General features: G+C 48.5%; 1 protein-coding gene across 19 annotated transcripts in view; it reads right to left on the reverse strand.

Moving 5' to 3' along the window:
* Positions 1–16624, reverse strand: part of HIVEP3 (HIVEP zinc finger 3) — a 292513-nt gene that overhangs the window by 253692 nt on the left and 22197 nt on the right. For 5 of the 19 annotated variants that reach the window (XM_066982758.1, XM_066982757.1, XM_066982752.1 and 2 more), the window contains exon 2: positions 5861–5969. The gene's annotated coding sequence lies outside the window, so the exon portion shown is untranslated. The other 14 variants (XM_048073019.2, XM_048073015.2, XM_048073016.2 and 11 more) reach the window with 6 other exon arrangements.

Here is a 16624-nt window from a genome sequence, read left to right on the forward strand (position 1 = left end):
CAGACATTATCCCATTTACTGGTGCAAGACAAAGGTACAGAAAGAAAGAAGAGTGGCTGGAAGTCATGCCAGGGGGCTCACACCAGGACGACTAATACTAACCCTAGCTCTGATCCAGCCACCCGTACCACTGCCCTTTGCATTTTCCCAGTATCCATCCCCAAACAGCTCTACCCTCACACAGGTGGGGCAGCTCCCCAGGCAGCAGCAAAATGTTTTTGCTTTGCAGCGTGATGCATTTCTGTAAAAACCCCAATTGCTTGCCTTAATCTGCCTGTAGCGCAGGGAAACCACGAGGGAGCTGGGGAAACATCAGCGCAAGCATCCCCACTGCTGGCGGCAGCGCTCGGCCCCTGGGGAGGGCACACACGTGTGTCTGGCTTTGTGGACGTGCAAGGGCAACGAGGAGGAGGAAGAACTTCATACAGCATGCAAACGAGGAGCACAGCTTACAACGGGACTTTTGCTTCCATGCCACTCCAGTGCCATGGCTTCACAAGGAAACAAAACAATCCCATTACTTCTTATTGCACAGCATAACCCAGTAAACACATTTTCTGCCCCTACTGGAAAGCACGCCCTCACTCACATCACCGAAGTACACATCCAGCACTCCTAAAAGCAACTCGCTCGTTACAAACACACCACCTTCCATCTGTGACCCTATTTATCTATTTAAGGTCTGCCAGCGGTGCCCCTGTGCACCCTGCGAGCCGCACGCCCCATCCGGATCTGGCCCCAGAGCAGTTTTCACTCACCCCCTGCAGCGGGTGCTCTTGCTGCCCTTCTCGTGGCACCGCACCGCCTCTCGTTCGAGGCAGGAAGCCACCCTAAATATTTTCCTTCAGCCTTCCAGGCGCGCGCAGCACCTCTCCTGCCTTTGCTAGGCAGCACGCTTTTTTCCACCGTACATCATTACTGCCTGACGAGTTCGAGTTATAACCAAATGCAGCTATCAGAAGTTGCCCACGCTTACTGGAGACGTCCCAGCCGTGCCGGGTCGCACGCTGTATTCATTTCTAGCAAATGCAGAGAAGAGTTTTCTGGAGAAACCTGGCTCTTGTACAGCCATTAAAAACAAAAACAGCCTGGTTGGCTCGATAATTTTCTCTCCCCCATAAAAATTCACTACGCTGCCAGGACCAAAAATAAATTAATAAATCCAGGTGAAAATATGAGTTCTAAGCAACCAAAGCCAGGATGTCAGCACGGGAACCCACCTGCAGCATTCAGGACTGCGGTCCTGTCTGTGACAGCCAGCACGGGATCAGGCAGAGTCCCCAGGGAGAGCGATGAGGGCTAATGAGTGTGGTTTGGGCAACTAAATCTTATGGGGAAATGGGAAGTGGCTTGTGAGGGTTGCACATGGCTTGGAAATGGAGGGTGTAGGACAGGGCTCTGTCCTTCCACACAGGACCATTTATTTGGAAGACCACAGGAGCTCCAACCGCACCTCCTTACCAGTTTTTCCTTTGCTTATTTCAAACCTTCTAGACCTTTTGATTTCAAATTCATCATTCAGCAGGAATGCCCGCCGGGGTACATAAAATATGCTTCAACTCAAAAGGCACCTAAAAAAAAGGGGTGGGGGGAGGAGTTAAAAGTTTTGTTTATAGCGGAGGTGTGTTTTGAAGGACTCTGAGATCATCCCTGACATCATTACACGCAGCGCTCGCCTTTCTCGTTCGCACTTTAACAGAATGATAAATTCTGCGGTGACTTATTTTCAGCAGATTACTCGTTACATCAGGGTTTACTCACTCCTTTTTACTGGCAGCCCCCAAACGGGGGCCATGAGTCAGCAGCAGCCCTGGGCCCTTCCTCCAGGGATGTGGGAGACGGCCCAGCCACCCGCGCTTGTCTCCCCAGCCAGATTTTATCGACCAAGCTCCTTTAGAAGATGCCCGCGCATCCCCCATCAGGAGCTGCCACAATGCCGAGATGGCACTTGGGAGGGGAAGCGAGCGGGGGGCGGTCTCTCCGTCACGTTTCTGTCCCAGCTGTAAAACATCTGGGGCGTCTGCGAGGGTGCTCGACACATCCAAAGCCCCGCGGGATTCCCCCCTGGGGGGCCCTGGGGCGGCGGGGCTGTGGGATCATCCAGCTGCAGGGTGAGGGAGGCTCATCCGCCAGGACCATTGGGGTCGGGGTCATTAGGGCGTCCTGGGCCACAGCGAGACATCCAGCCCCAGCAGGAGCCGTCCCAGCAGCTCCTTCTGGGGCTCCCCCTCCCTCTGCTCTCGGGGGACACCAGCAGCGTCCCGCATCCCTCGGCTACGAGGGCTTTCACACGCGGCTCGCCGAGCCCCCGAGCTGGCCACAGCACACGCGGTTATTCAAGATCTGGGTAACAGCAACCGGTCGCCGCATTCACCTCCCGACAGCCCAGACCCCACCGCAACCCCAGGAGCCAGGGCTGCTCCTGCTGCTCGCAGCATCATCTGCGCAAACCGCATCGAACCACGTGGAGTGTCTGTACAGCGAGAGACACGTTCCCCCCCCCCGCCCCGTGCATTTTCCTCTGGCACCAGTGCCTGCCCAGCAAACACTCATCTGAAAAAACAAAAGCGAGCGAGCGCTGCTGGCTGCAGTCGGAGCTTAGAGTCACAACTTATTACTTGTATTTTCAGTCTGCCAGGGACCCACGCTGAGATCTTGGCCAAATGACTCCCCGCTCCCCCCCCCCCCCCCCCCCGTTTCCCACACAGCAGAGAAAGTAAGACACGGAAAGGTTAAATGGGAACAAAAAAAGGCCACGCTGCTTTCCCCCCCCCCCCCCCCCCCCACCTCAGTTCACCACTGAGATCAGAGTCGAGCAAATCCATGACTTACATAGCTGGTACATTTCCGTTCTTGAAATAAAAGCCTCCAAGCTTTTTAAAGAACTAAAAGAGATCGGGGCTATGAGTTGTGCCACCCCTTTTGCAGCGAGACCAGTAATACAGCTAAACACGGATAAGCACCGACCCGCCCTCAACCTGATGGCCCTCAGATAACGACGTGCACCTTTAAGCCATCAAGCAGATCAGCGTGCTGGGATGTACAGATCCTTGGTGCATCCATCCTAACCGGCATCATACGTCTGCCTCAGCCGAGCCAGCTGCAGATATTTAACTTTACATGGAGAAAGGAGATTTCTTTTAGCCACAAACAAGCCTAGCGCGGTTTGCGCTCCTACCAGCGCAAGGCAGCGGGGCTCTCTCCCAGCTGGTCCAACTGAAGATGCTGGGTTTAGGTCAGCATTGGGTTACTGCTCCCCTGGCACCTTCCTTACCGGTTAGTTCCGTGTCATGAACAGAGATCGCTGAGATTTTTGGTAATTGCTGAGCCAGCCCAGGGCCGGTTGGAAATCCAGAACTAAAGCGTACCCAAGGAGCCCTCGAGGGGTCCGTGAGGCCCACCCACAGCTATCGGCAGCAATATCCCCATCGCACAACTCGACTGAACAGGCCAGCCACGTTTTCCAGAAATGAACCAAGACGCTGGAAAACCCATTTGCAAGCCACAGCCTTCCACGTCACGTACATTTACAGAAGTTTTACAACTATTTCCAGCAAAATAATTAACAGCTTCCTTTGTGAGCACGATACTAGCGGGTGACCGGGGCTCCGCGGGGAGTGACAGTCTCTGCCCTTGAGTTTCACTTCCCCTTCTTGGGAGGTGATGAAAGAATACAAGGCGGATTGACGCAGGGCCGCCAGCTCCCACCGGTCCCAAGGTACTACAGAGACTCCCTAAAAGAGCAGCTCCACGTGGTGCTCAGCTGCAGCCAGATCTGCAGAGGAGCACGCTGGCTCTTTGCAGCAGGAGACCAAATCCGCTGCGTCCTGCGAACGCTGCTGGGAGGGAGGGTTGGGCAATGCAACGCACGAAGGCTTTTTGTGGCCCCAGAGCAGGAGCTGGTGCCCGACACCGCGATGAGGCAATGTTTGGAGATGATTTAGTAGGAAAGAAGCCACCTCCCCTTCCTCCCCCTCCTGAGTCCCCTGCCTGTTTGGGCTTTTTCTCAGGAGCCTTCTCATCCAAACCATTTCCCACCAGCGCTGATGACCACTGCCAACCTCAGCAAGCTTGGGGCCGGAGACCAGCAGCGCTCTCCTGCATGGCACCACCCCGCAGAAAACCCACAAAGCAAGCAGGCTAGCCAAGGGGAAGAAATAAAGACCAACCCCCCTGTGTTTCATTGCAGCTGGGAGGAATTGCATCCACTTGATTAGAAACAAATCTCCAAAAAGAAGAAAAAAAAACTAGCGCAGCATTGGGTTCGTCGGTACAGCACCAAAACTGGCAAGAGATGAGCATCGCTGGCTCGGCACGAGGGAGCATGAGATCTGGGGGATTAAATACCTGCTTCCCTCTCACTGGATTTGCCATTTCTGGATGCCCGGGAGGATGAGGCAGGCAGGGAGATGCTCACAGCGGGGCATCAGACAAAACCCCAGGGACAGGGGCCTTTCTGCCACCTCTGCCTGTCCTCGTGAGCAAATACAGCCAAAAACCAGGCTTAGAGGAGTATTTCCTTACCACTGGGTCAAAAGCATATTTTAATCATATTTAAAATCATATTCTTCTGCCTGCGCCCCACATCAAACTCAAATTAAAAATATTTGCCTTTAGAAGAAGGGAGGAGGGGGAGAGCAGACTGCATATTCAGGTTTGATTACTTTATATCTGTCAGGTTAAATATTCACAAGTTCTCTTTCTAGGAAGCCTCAAGGGGTTGTTTATATAAAATAAGTATTTTATTTCATGTGCTGCCCACTCTCAGTTTGCACAATTAATCAGGGGTAAACTTTTTGCAGACCCTTTCCTTAACAGCCAAGCAAAAAAAAAAAACAACAACAACAAAAAACTGCAAATAATGTTGCACACAGACATAATAGAAATACCTTGCTCACAAACACACTTAAATACACCGAGATATAAACACAAACTTCCAGACAAAGGCCTGATTTCTGCCCTCGGAGGTTCACAGGGCTGGATGATCCCAGCGCGGGCAGGATTTGGCCACCGGAGAGGCCACTGCAGTCCCTGCTGCAAGCCCCAGCTTGCAGCTGGGGGAAGCCACAGCAGAAAACCCGGAGCCTGAGCGAGAACCAGAGCCAGGTACAGCACAGGGCTGCTGCGGCCGGGGGAAAAACTCCAGCTGCCAGCAAAGGACAAACCTCTGAGGAGAACATCCCAGCGCTGCCCGGATGCCACCACCAAGCGCACGCAAATAAAATTAAGCAGAGGGAAAAGAGAAAGGCTTTGTGCAGGCAGGAAGGTATTCGGGGATATGTTAAAATAGGGGTCGCAATATTAAAAAAATAAATAAAAATGTACGTATATATGCTGTAGCATCAGGTAACGGTGGCTTGGCTATACGTGGGCGATAGGAAGGGGAGCAGGGCCGCCCAGCATCGCCCTGGGAGGACGGGGCTCCCCACGGAGCAGCCCCACGCCGGACCTGCACGGCGCGAGAAATACCGACAACCCACGCACACCGGGAGAAAATGAAGTTGCTGTCAACGGACGATAAATTCATGCGACAGGGAGGGCGAAGGAAGCCGGAGCGGGCGGCGGAGTCGCGGCGAGGACAGGGTTACGGGGCGGCTGCGCGCCCGTGACACCGCTGAGGTTACCTCGGCTGGGGAGCTCGCCCATCGCCTGCCCAGTGGCCAAATCCGGCACCCGGGGACGTACACACACACACACACGCATCGTATGTATATATATATACACACGCAGCAGCAACCTGACACCTTTCGGGGGGAAGCAGAGGCAAAATGGAATCTGGCTCGTGCACCCGCAGTACGGGGGGGGACTGGACCATCTGCAAACGCGCACGCAACGAACAAAAAATCACCCCAGTGCCTACCTTCGGTGGGTGCCGGCAGCGGATCCGGGGCTGGCTGGGGTCGGGGGCTGTTCCCGTCTTTATGAAATGTTCGGCTCAGCCGGTGCTATTTGCATTCTTTCATTAGCACCTGTTTCAAGTGAGGAAGGAGAAAGCTCATTATGAGATCAGCTTCCTTTCAAAATAAATTATTAAAAATATAGAGAGATGCACGCTGCCAAATAATAATAACGCTAATAAAAAAAAAAAAAAAAACACATGTACATTAAAGCCCCAAAGTAGGCAGTTTAATAATGGGAGATCTTGCAGGTTGTGAGCATGCTCCAGCCGGAACAAATCCTTCCTCTGTTATTCCTCTGAATAAAAATAAACCACGCTCGAGAAACCCAAACGGAAGCTTCCTCCTAGAATCCCTGCTGCTGAAAAATATGTAATAAATTCAGCCCGAAGACGCAGACTCTAATCAGCAGCTGTTTTCTGGATCCAAAGCCAGCCAAAGCCTCTCTTGTCTTTTCCCACTATGAGTCTGGGCCTTTTTGAAAAGGGTTTTAACCTTTTAAAGATACAGTGCACCAATTATCACTTCTGGAGGACCGTCACCCGCAGCACAAATAAATTAATAAAGCGGCAGCAGTGGCACAGTTGGAGCAAGGGGGAGATGTGGTTTGCATTAGCAGCCCTTCTACGTTAATATTATTATAGATTTTTTTTAATAGGATTCCCCCCCCCCTCCTCCTCTGGGGGGAATAATAATAAACAGAGAACTTGCCACTCGGCTCTTGGATAAATGCACAGTCATTATAAAAATGAACAGCTGCTGGATGCGATTCAGGGAGCTGCATGGCCGCTCCTGATCAGGGCTGAATTGGTTTCCACTGATTTCGGGTATTAACAGTTTCGGTCCCGGGCGGCGGTGTGCGAGGGTTAATGGCACGCAGCGAGCGGCTCTGGTAAGTGCTTCCCATCAAACTAAGGCTCGGGCTGCAAAGTTTTAGCTGAGCAGCCCTGGCACGGCAAGAAAGCATTCTGCAAGAGGTGGGATTTCGGTTTTAGCAAACCAACCCCCCCCCCAACCCCCCCCAACCCCCCCATTAATTTAAACCCAGGACCCAGGCACAGCTCCCGGGGGACAGCACGGAGCCAGCTGGGGCTCCGGGGGGGGGGGCAGATCCCCCCTAAGCAGAAGGGCCCCAGGCCTGGCACCCCTGGGGGTGTCCCCTGGGGCCACCAGCACCCAGCCCACCTGGGTGCCAGCCTCATTATCCTGGTCAGGGAGCAGCGAGCAAGGGGCCATCCCCGGGTGCTGCTCAGTGGCCAGCCCTCTGCGCAGCCCCCGGGGCATGCGAACCATGGGAGCGAGCAGTCCTCCCTCCTTCCCCCCCCTCCTCTTCCACTCCTCCTCTTCAGCAGAAAATCATCATATTTCATGTGTCGCTGCTCCAGCCTCGCCAATTGGCTGGGCACCCGCAGGCGGAAATGGCAGGAGCAGCCCAGCATCGGTGCCGCCCGCAGCCACCCACTCCCCCCGGGTCCCCCTGCAAACCGCAGCCTGGGGGGCACAGGGCTGCCTCTCAAATCGGAGAAAAAAGAGGTTTTTAAAACCTTTTGGCTCCGCTCCAGAGGGACGCAGGCTGCCAGCAACTCGACCTTGACCCGCACACTGGCAAGGAGCATTTTCCAGATGACGACGACCCGGCCCAGCGGCTCCTCACTGGGCTGCACCCAGCAGTGGTCGTGCCACCGGTACTGAAGCTGTCCGGAGGGATGACACCTGGCAAGCGGATTTTTATTTTTCCACCAGTTTCCACATTTGATGTGTTGTTTTTTTTTTTTTTTTTTTACAGCTTGCACTCACTTCCTAGACCTTTCAGAACCACGCAAATCAGCATGGTTCTTTATTTTATTCGCTGGAGGAGGTGGGACTTTGAAATGTCCAGGCTGAAGCTACCCAACGTACAGCAAGGGCTGAAGCAGGGAGGCAGCCCAAAGCTTCTCATCTTCTGGTTGTTCTCAGAGCAGGGGAAAAAAAAAAAATCAGTCTTTGGGAGACGAGGCAATGGAGTACAAGAAGCAAATGAATCCTTGTGAAAACTGGCATCTACCTCCCCTGCAAACAGCATCCAGAAACTGAAGGGGGACACAATCGAGGACGCTGGAAAGCCTTCTGCTAAGGAGCAGCTGAGCCACGCTTTCATGCTGGCCTCTGTAGCACCATGGGAGCGTAAAAAAACAGGGGAAATATGACAGGCAGAAAGCTAACTTATTTTGCTGCTTAAAAAAAATGCATTATCACAAAAAAATAAAGACGATTTGAGTGTGGCATTTATGGCACAAAACAGCTTATGAAACCCACAGCTCTCTACTGATCATGAAGAAGCGAACAAGTGATATAGTGGAAGAGTGAAAACCAAAGCTTCCTCATCTGGCCCTCCCAGGTGGAGCCCGAAGGCCGGGCCCAGGCCCAGCGGGCAGCTCCAGGCCGGGGCAGCCACCACCAGCGGCCTGCGCCGGCCGCCACCTCCCCGTGGCGAGTGCTTTGGCACGGCAGAGACTCATCACCACTGTGTGTCACTGTAGGCATTGAAACAAGTGCAGCAAGAGGGAAGAAAGCAAGATAATCGGGCCATTAAGCCAAAGACCACTGTCAGAGTCCACAGAGACACAGCTCTTCATGTTTTTCTTCCCTTTCACGATTTCAACAAGAAGGCATTTTGTCACATCTGCTAGCCTGGGCCATACGTGCGAGATGGGCCAAGACTCTCATGGCAGCAGACTGCTCCGTAAAAGAGTACCTGAGTGAATTAATTCGGTTATCAGAGTGGTGTCACCACGTTGGCACCGTGCTCCACCAAGGCCACCACCCTGACGAGGGCCCAGCTCTCCACATACCACCGCGCTCCACCGCAGAGACCTTGAGAAGTGACTCGTCTGCTCGGGCCTCATTTTCCACACCCACAAGTCACATGTGAAAATAGCTGCGCTGAGAAAGTTCACTGAAGTGTCAAGTTGACATTTGAACTCCTAAACAACTGATAGCAAAACCAGAGCAGCCGTCACCTCCAAACACAGTGCCCAGCAGTCAGTATTCAAAAGTAGGTAGGAGTAAATAGCCCAAGCCCCTGAGAACAGGTCACCACACTGCCCAGGGCAAAAGCCTGTTTGAACAAGAGATCTATTAATTATTTATTTATTTTTAAGGAAAATACACAGTCAGCTTAAAAACTGCAGTGGCTATACACCTCCACTGCTAATTTTGAGCCTCTACATCAGCCTGCATTTACCTGGCTTCAGCTCTCAGTTTTGGAGACCTGGCCATTCTTAAGTGTGCTAAACAAGGAAGGCACAGAGTTGTGTTATTATTCCTCATGAAGTTTCAATAAAAAGCTTCAAAACAGAGCAGAAGATAGAAGAGATGACCTGTTACCAGCTTTGCTCTTACCGGCCATTACCATGCTGCTGTTGTCTCCGTAAGGGAAGGTTAAGCTTCTCTATACAAGCTCTTCAGCTTTGATGCACATTCCTCCTTTATTTTTACTCAAGCTTTACTCAAGCTTTATTTTTACTCAAGCTTCTCTCTGACTCCACATGATTTTTAAAAGATCCTTCCAGAAAACCAGATACTAGAAGGCAACACAGAAGTTGCAGCAACAGCACCAGGAGAGCACAACAACCTGATCCCCTTCCCCAGACACAGGACTCAAAAATCATCCTGAAATCAATTACTTAATGAGGTTTTAATCCTTTTCATGTGTGCCATGTTGAGTTTACATCATCCTTTCTTACAGAAAACAGCATGCATACAGCATGCAAGTGTATTGTACCAATTACCTTCACACTGTTAGCCTTATTTATATTTTATTTTTAAAACAGTGATACAAATTCAGCTTTCCTCCACTATCCTGAAACTTTCCGAGCAAGTTCAAAAATCGGTATTAATCAACATTAATGGCAGGGAGAACGTCCTGAATAGCAATGAGAAGACTTGCATCACAAGTCATCTGTTTCTTCATGCACTAAGCAGGCAGAAACAGGTCTGAAACCTGGCAGACCCCATCCCCAATGCGTGCTCCCTACGCAGCGATGCACACCCTCATTGGAGGCGACACGCTCCCCAAAAGCTGAGCTATTAAGTTCTGCAGGGCTTGTTAGCGGGGCTCCATGCTGCACCCAGTCTTGCGAGGAACTTGCAGGACTGCCCAGTCTCCTCGCTGCGTGGCCAGCAAGGGCTGTGCTGGTTGCAGGCAGGGGATGGAAGGGGGGGAGTGGTGGGATAGGACCAAAAAAAGAAAAGAAAACAAGAAGCAAAGCTGTTAGTTCTTGGGTATTTTTAGGCAGGACTTGCTGCTAACACATCCAACTACTGGTGTTATTTGAGAGGTCAAAGAAACACACCATATTTCTATCCTCCTCCTTTTTCCTCCTATGAAAATAACAGAAAAAATTAATACAGTTAATAATAATTCTTCTAAACTAGTTGATATTTCCTCGTCGATGCTTTTGTAAACACTAAGATGCTTTAACCCTGAGTAGGTGGGGATCAACACAGGCACAGGGAGCAGCTTGGTTAGAGCTTGTCCCAAACCCCACTGGGATTATTTGAAGGAGGAAATATTCCCCCATACACTGCACAGGATACATCCCTAATGCTGCATACACATTGTGCACAGTACAGCGTGCATTGCTTAGCAGGTGAGGTTGAACTCTATTCATGGGAATTCAGTTCAGCACCTTGGTTCTGACATTAAATAGGCATTCTCTTGTGAAAAATGACTAAGGAGCATGTGAAACTCCATAGTTTTTGCCTTAAAGGTATATATCAAGCCTCTTCAACTGCAGGCATAAAGTTGTATTTCCTTTTAATTACTAGCTTCACTAATGCTCTTGGGATCCAAAAGGCAAGGTATGGTGGCTGTTTTTGCTGTTTTAATTCTTACACTTTTTAATAAGCAATAAAAATAGATTCAAAACAGGGTTTTGATTTCAAGTCCTCTGCAGCCACTGCCTTCCTGGGACCTAACAGAGCAAAACAATAAATTCCTGGTACCACTACAGAACACATTGCATTTGGATTGTACTGTGGTTTAGGTAGATGCAGAAGATAACAGCACGTAGCAGGAGAAAGGATGAGTTGTAACCAGGGGAACAGACCACAAGGCTGTGAGTGCCATCAGAGCCCTGAGTGTCTGTGCTTTAACCAAGCCAGGGGGGTTGGTTAAACCCACATTGCTCGCTGCAGCTGGGGATTTGGCACAACAGCACAGTATGGAGCAGTGCAGGATGGAGAAGATATGGAGGACCACTTCTTGCTGTTCACAGCTGGCTTTTTGTCTTGCAGAATTGCTGCTTGCAGGATAACCCAGCAGCCTGGTCCTCTGACGAACAGTGCCATCAACTCCTTCTTGAAACTTTTTGAAAAATAAAAAAGCAATCCAATTAAACAAAAATGAGAGCCTGTAGCAAAAGTGTCTATGGAGTTTGGGTAGGGTGGGCAACTGTCTCCGTTTCCCCATCACTGCCCCACAGAAGGGCTGAGGTTTGTCCCCAAGGGGCTGAATCCCACCGTGGAGGTGGAGGGTCCCAATCCACCTCTGGGGCTTATGGAAACCACTGGTGCAAGGGGACATGGCTATGACAAACAGAGGTAACATCACCTGCCCAGGACTCTGAATGGGTGTCTCAGGGATGGTCATGAGCCTATTATCAGCCTCTGTTTATAACGGAAATTATTTGTGTGGCTGGTTTGGTTTGGTTTTGGAGGGGGGAGGTTGGATTTTCCCCTTTGGAAGGGTGGTAATTCCCTGCTACAACAAAATTTATGCATGGATTTGAGAGTATGCATACATTTGCCTTGGATTCCCATTACATCATCTGTCCTCATTTTAGAATATAAATCTCTAAACATGCATACCTGTCTGTATGCCCAGAATGAGCACATAATAGCTATGACTGATTAAACAACAGAAGTCTGCAAATCTTTGGATTATTACTTCTAGCTAGTTCTGTGATCTGAAATTGCCATCCGATACCAAATGACGTGTGAATCCCAAAAGATTCAAGTTTCAGATTAGAGAACTGGTTGATATTCAAGGAGAGTTTTTCCTCTCAAGTTTTCACTGAGCTTCACAACCTAATACTCCCCAGATCAGACAAGTTTTTTCTCAACTAAGCAACTGGTATAAAAAATCTACCATCACGTCATGAAGAATACAAAAGAACAGAAAAGACAGCCATAAAAGCTCATGAGCGAATAGTCTTGTTCTCGTGTTTTTGTTTTGGTCACTAAACAGCAATATCTCACCTCAGCATCCATCAGCCAAAGTGACACAGGGATATGTGCATGACCTCCCCACCAGTCCCCACAAAATTTCTCCTTTCTGCTGCCTCACTACTGACTGGGATGCTTCTCAGGGCACCTGGTGGGGCTTTTTAATGTCCCAATGGCACAAGAGGTTTCAATGATCTCAACTGTCAGGAGTAGAGGGATGAGGGGAACGAGCTTCTTCAGAAGAAATAATTTTGTCTAAGTATGGCACTCCAGTGAAATTTGAAGTTTGATGAATCACATCATCATTCAACTTCACTTCTAGCCTGAATTGCATTAGAAGGGTCTGTAAGAGTAGCTAAGTAGTAAGATGGGTTTTGCTTATTATTGTGGTTCTCGCCCCCCCACTCCCCCTCCATTTAAATCATTCCTTGTTCTCGTCAAACAGAGAACATTATCAAATTCCTCTACAACATGTACAGGGTTGTGTGTTATCCCCCTGCAAAGATCCATATTAAACCAACCACAGACAATAACCTCATCCCATTCAGTACAGGAAGCATCATAATCTGCCATGCATTAAAGGTCTAAAAAAACCCTGCCTAATGTTAGAAGAGTCTCAAGCTGTTAAGCCACTACTTAACTACGGTAATTCACCATGAAGTCTCTCCCATGGCACAGCTAGGGACTTGTTTTCACTTTCTAATAATGAACACGTGTCTCAGGCATTTAATGAGTTCCCGAAATAAGTGAACCAAAAGGCAAAATCCAAGAGATTTGGGTGCCCAGAGAGATAAAAAAAAAATCATAATTAAAATAGTGAACGGGCAGAAGAATAAAACAAAGGCTGGGGGTGGTGATAAAATCATTTAGGTGGAATAGGGAGCGTATTGCTTTCCTGTCCCAAGGGGGTTTTGAGCATGACAGAAGGCAGCTGCCCTTGCGGTACATACCTGGGGGTCTACAACCCTCCCCCGGCTTAATGTCTTGTATCTTCAGGAATACCAGTCCCTCATCGGGGATCCAACACAACAATGATTAAAAAAATGCAAAAACATTGTGCACTTGGGTAGCATTTTCCCCCAAGGATATCAAAACACTGCAGATGTTAATGATACCTTGCTGGTATATCACAGAATCATCTGTTCAAAGATATGCAGAGAGGGACAGAGAGGATACGTGGTGGGGAGAGCTGTATTTTGAGCTAGCAGGGAAAGCCGGTGGGTTTTGACTATGAGCTCTGCTACAGGGACTGGGCTGGACAGCCCAGGGTCTCGGTTGGATCTGGAGTTACATTATCACAGACCTGTCACCCAGGTGGATTAACTTTTAAAAATTCTGGAAGTGTTTGGCCTTTCTGTCGTTTTAGTTCTTTTAATTATCATTATTTTAGATGCCAGCAGGAGCATGTTTATATTCTGTTGCTGCACTGGAGCAGGAGTCAGGGGCCCACAAACTTGCGATCTGCGCAGCCTTTGCCTTCTGGTCCTGCTGCTGTGATGGAGGACGCGCGGTGCAGCCTCCAGGCTTGTGCAAGCACAGTGCTGCGCAGATGAAGTCTTGCCAAGCAGAAAAACCCTAGGGCAGAGGCTTCATTTAGAGAAAAATAGACCCAGCCACTATGAAAACTACATTTTGTGGGTCCAGATATAAACTCTGTTGTGCTTCAGAGGTAACAGGTTTAGTAAGAGTTAATAAAAATAATTCACTTTGGAAATTTTAGGTTAAGATCTGCAGCAAAACTTTGTTTCAAATTGGGCTTACAGAAAGAAAATTATATTTTGGCCGAAGGCCAATTTCTGAATTTCTAATTAAACTTTTTTGTAGCCTAACCCTTGATAATTTATATAACCCATTCCACTAAAGGGGTTTAGAGAGAGCCCTGCACCAGATCAGGCAGAAATAACGAGAGTTCAAAGGATTTGCTCTCGATTAACCCTAGAGAAAATGCGTTCAGCAACAAGCAAGGGATGGTAGTAGAAGGTAAGAACTCAGAAATGTATTTTAAAAGGCTGAGTAAACACTGGCTTGGTAGATTTTACCAGTCAGAGATAGGCAGGTAAAGTTGGTCATTCACATAAAAACGTGAGTTTTACATTAATACCAAGAAGCAACCAGCATACAAGAGAATTCAAGCGTGTAAGAAGTCGTATCTTTTTATTAAACTAACTAAACTGACTGGAACTGAAATAAATGGACCAGCATGCCTAAGCCCTTGCCTGTTTTTATCAGTCTTACCAGCTGGTCCACTGAAAGATATGGCCAGTCCTTATAAACTCCTTCAATACTAGCATGGCAACAGCAAAATACCGACTCATTAACATGTACAAAGCATCCATATTTGGGTTTTCAGAAAGCCTATTACCAACTTTATAAGCATTACCTCTATCTTTAGCATAAGATAACTCCTTTATTTCCAGCTAAACAACCAAGACTGCCTGTAGAAGCCATCACTGAGAAGAAACTAATGAAAACATCCATCGCTGAAACAATTAAGTTTACATTAAATAACTCACATCATCACACTCAGGGGAAATGGCATATGCTGGCCTGGTTCAGTCCCAAAGGGCCCCTTCTGCCCCAGCCTGGAGCGGTCACCCTGCCCTTTCTGCCCCCAGACGCCAACCCCAGGCACCCAGTCAATCAGATTTTGCAGTGCCACGTGCAGGTTTTTCTGCTTTGCCTCACGCGCTGCCAGCCGTGGCAAGTGAGAAATGAGTGACCGTCTCCTGGCTGAAACCCACGTCTGAGTTATTTATTGTTTTACTGCAGAACGTTCTGCTACCAAGCCCTGACCAAGGCAGTGTGGAGAGACTCAGCACCTAAGAGGGGCCTGGGATATACAACAGCAAGAGCTGGAAACTAGAAATTAGTGCCGACATATGCAGAAGTGATTCTGGTTTGTTTAGCTGGCAGTTTAGGGGTGATACTCCTATGAATCAGGGCTGTTTTGCTGACCCTTAGCAGCTAGTAATTAAGTTTTAGTCCTGCATAGGAGCTAAAACATATTTACAGAATTAGCTACTTGCACATTAATGCATGTACATGTTTCACTGTGTAAAATACATTCAGGAACATCTTGAACCTAGTGGCATTTCTAGTCCCAAATGCCTAATGGAACTGAGTGTGAATAGCAAACCGTAGATAAACTTATCAAGTTAATTGCAATGATACAATTACTAAAAATGTAATTTAAATATTTGATATTATTCAAAAGGAAAAGCTCTGATAAATGAAAGCAACTTAGCAAAATCATTTGTGATAAGCTTAGGCAGGGGAATGGAAACAGTGACTGGAGTTTCTTTAGCTAGTGGGTGCAAAGATTAGTAGGAGTTTGCATCCTGTACAGAGCAACAGGGCAGGGAAATCATGAAGAAAAGCTCCAGAATAACTGGGTAAGTAAATCTCTCTCGAAGGTTACCAGGAGTAAGCATAGAAGTGGGATTACAAATAAAATCACTCCGAGAGTTGGACTTCAAACCAATTTCACGTGATTTTTAGAATGCAAACCAGGATGACTGAGTAAAATGCCTGATATGATGCTGAGAAATATCGTCAATGAAATATCACACAGGGCAAGTGAAATGACGCCGAGGAGACCAGAGCAATAACACCAGGATGGAGCCCCATGGTGCGGATGATGAGCAAGCTCATAGGCAAAAGAAGGAAAAAGCGTTCTGCTGCTAGCTAGGAGTTCCTTGGTTAGAATTAGAAAAAGAGGCTTTGGAAAGAGACTTGAGTGCACCAAAGGGTGATGGTAACAAACAGGAAACAGAAAATGAAAGTCCATTTTAAAACATTCAGCAAGATGTGTTCTTCAGTAGCAGAAGACGTCAGAAGACATCCGTGTTGCTATATAAGTCCCTGCTATGACCTCACCCAAGATACTTTTAATCATGTCGCAGAAATGATTTCTGCAAAGATGCCAAGAACTATAGCAATAATCAATCAAGCGACAGAGAACATACATTGCAATGGAAGACTAACAGAAGACCAGTTTGTTTGACCTAGCAAGATACAAGCTGAGAGGAGAAGAGCTGTTTCAAGGACAATATTGGCACAAGATCAAATAGAGATAGCACAGCCAAGGATTGAATTTAGTCTGGAAGTCTGGCATAGCCTTCGATGTTTCTCTCACAAGAGCAAAGGCAAAAAGCTACAAGAGAAAACCTGGTCCGTTTGCAAGAAACCTGTAGGAAAGTCTTGGCTCTAGGTCAGAGCAGGTGCTGCTTGGCCCATCTGCACACACCAGGGTTTGGGCTCACAGCAAAGTCCCACCACATGCTGCGGTCGTCTGCAGGCACGATGACATCCCAACCATCCTCAAAGCAGGAGCAAGAGCGTGGTTCCTCCATGGCTTCATAAACCACGTTTGTAGTAAACGGCGTAGGTTAGCTGTGCGTAACAATACAGGTGAAAAAAATATTTAAAAACCCACAATGGAACGAGGAGGAAACAAGAAAATTTCAACAAGATTGTCAAGGATAAACATCAACTGCGGTGCAGGAAGAAGCTGGCCTGCT

Source organism: Anser cygnoides, chromosome 24 (assembly GCF_040182565.1).
Source record: "Anser cygnoides isolate HZ-2024a breed goose chromosome 24, Taihu_goose_T2T_genome, whole genome shotgun sequence".
In the NCBI taxonomy this organism is placed as follows: Eukaryota; Metazoa; Chordata; class Aves; order Anseriformes; family Anatidae; genus Anser; species Anser cygnoides.